This window comes from Triticum aestivum, chromosome 2A (genome assembly GCF_018294505.1).
Source record: "Triticum aestivum cultivar Chinese Spring chromosome 2A, IWGSC CS RefSeq v2.1, whole genome shotgun sequence".
Classification (NCBI taxonomy): Eukaryota; Viridiplantae; Streptophyta; class Magnoliopsida; order Poales; family Poaceae; genus Triticum; species Triticum aestivum.
The window spans coordinates 72,642,453-72,644,464 of NC_057797.1; positions in this window are offsets into that span (position 1 = coordinate 72,642,453).

A 2,012-nucleotide genomic window follows, 5' to 3' on the forward strand; every position below is an offset into this window, starting at 1 on the left:
GCTGCCTTGACGCCGGCGCGCCGCCGCCTCCGCACCGGCGCCGCCCTGCTCCGTGCACCGTGTCACCAGCCGCCGCCGCGGGTCGCCGTCCGCCGCCAGATCCGGCCCGGATCCGGCCAGATCCGACTCTCCCTCTCCTCCCCGCTGATTTTGCGACCTCGCTGAAGCTCCTCGGTTCGCGTGCCAATCCAGATCTGGGACGAACCCTAGGGTTGATTTTCCCCCTCTCTCATTATTTTTTTTTGCAAACTTCATCGTGCTATATCTCCGCATCCGTAACTCCGTTTTGGGCATATAGCATATCAAAACGTTCATCTCAGAGAGTACATCATTTCATTCAATTGCATCATTTTCATTTGAGGTCATCTTGATACCCGAAATGCTGTTAGAAGAGGGCTACTTGAGTTAATTGTCAGATCTGCTACTCCATTTTAGACATTTGTCATTTTTGCCATGATTATTGTGTGCATGATATGCCCATGTGCTCTACATATGTTTTGTTAAGGGTTTTTCCATCTTTCCAGAGGTGCAACCCATGTATTTTTGTGATGTGTGTGGTGACTAGTGCAAGCTTGCAAAGTGAGGCACTTGGTAGTGCTGATTTCAGGGACTTAGCATTTCCACTAAGTCCTTGAGCTGTTTAGTTCATGATGCCATATGTTCATGTTGTTTCCTAGTGATCCGTGCCTCTTTTGAGGATGATCAGTAAGGATGTTTTGTTAATCTTGTAGTGCTCTATCCATCCATGTCTTTGTTTGAAATTATGGAGCACCCTAGCTTGAGTCAATCAAGCTCTACTTTTGCTACTTTGTGAATCTGGGCAGATTGTCAACTTGTTTGCAATTTTGCCGATGTTGTTGTAGTTGATCCGTGCATGCTATGCTATTGTTCTTGCCATGTCTAGCTTGCATTTTGTGTTTTCTTGATAGATGTATGCTTAACTTTCCATGACTTGCTCCGTAGTGAGTGCATCGAGCTCGTAAACATGCCTACTTGATATCTATTTTCAGCATGTGCCAGTTTTCACTAAGTCTGAGATCTGATTATGTTTTTGCCATGTTCACATGCTTGCATTTGTATTTTGTGATCCCTTTTGGCTCAAGGTCACTAAGGGACTTTTGTTAAGCTCTTTGAGTAGCTCCATGCCATGTTCAGGTCCTGTAGCATGTAGTTTTGTTGCTACGAAGAGGGCTACCTAATCTGAAATTCAAGACAAGTGTTAATTTCACTAAGTCTGAGATCTGTTTACCATATGCATTTTTGTCATGCTTGTTTGAACCTGTTAATGGATAAATTGGCCATAGCTTAGTGCTAGACTTTTGTTAAGCATCTTGAGTGCATCCCTGCCATGTATTTTGTGGCCATGTTTGGGTGCTGTAGCATGTTCATCTCATTGCATTTAGATGGCTACTTGCTGTGAATCGCAGACCGGTGTCATATTTGTTTTGCTTGCCATTTCCAAACCGTAACTCCGATTCCGGCGTTCTTTATATCGTTTTCAAACGATTTCATCTCATCTTTCCAGTGGCACACTTGGATTTCCAAGTTGAGGTCAGTGGCGGCGGAGGTGCCACGTGGCAGCATAGGAGTGGGCGCGCGGGCGGATTAGACAATGTCCGTCATCGGGGGAGTTTGTCCGGCGCGCGCGAGGGGTGGATCTAGGGTTTTTCGGGAGGAAGGGGGAAGGAGATATTTGGGGGCTCTTTAAATAGGCATAGAGGGAGCTAGGAGAGTCCAAATGAGGTGCGGTTTTCGGCCACGCGATCGTGATCGAACGATCTAGATGATGGAGCAGGTTTAGGTGGGTTTTGGGCCAAAATGGAGGGGTGTTGGGCTGCAACACACACGAGGCCTTTACGGTCCCTCGGTTAACCGTTGGAGTATCAAACGAAGTCCAAATGATACGAAACTTGACAGGCGGTCTATCGGTAGTAAACCAAGGCCGCTTGGCAAGTCTCGGTCCAATCCGGAAATGTTTAATCCCCACACACGAAAGAAAGGTAGAAATGACC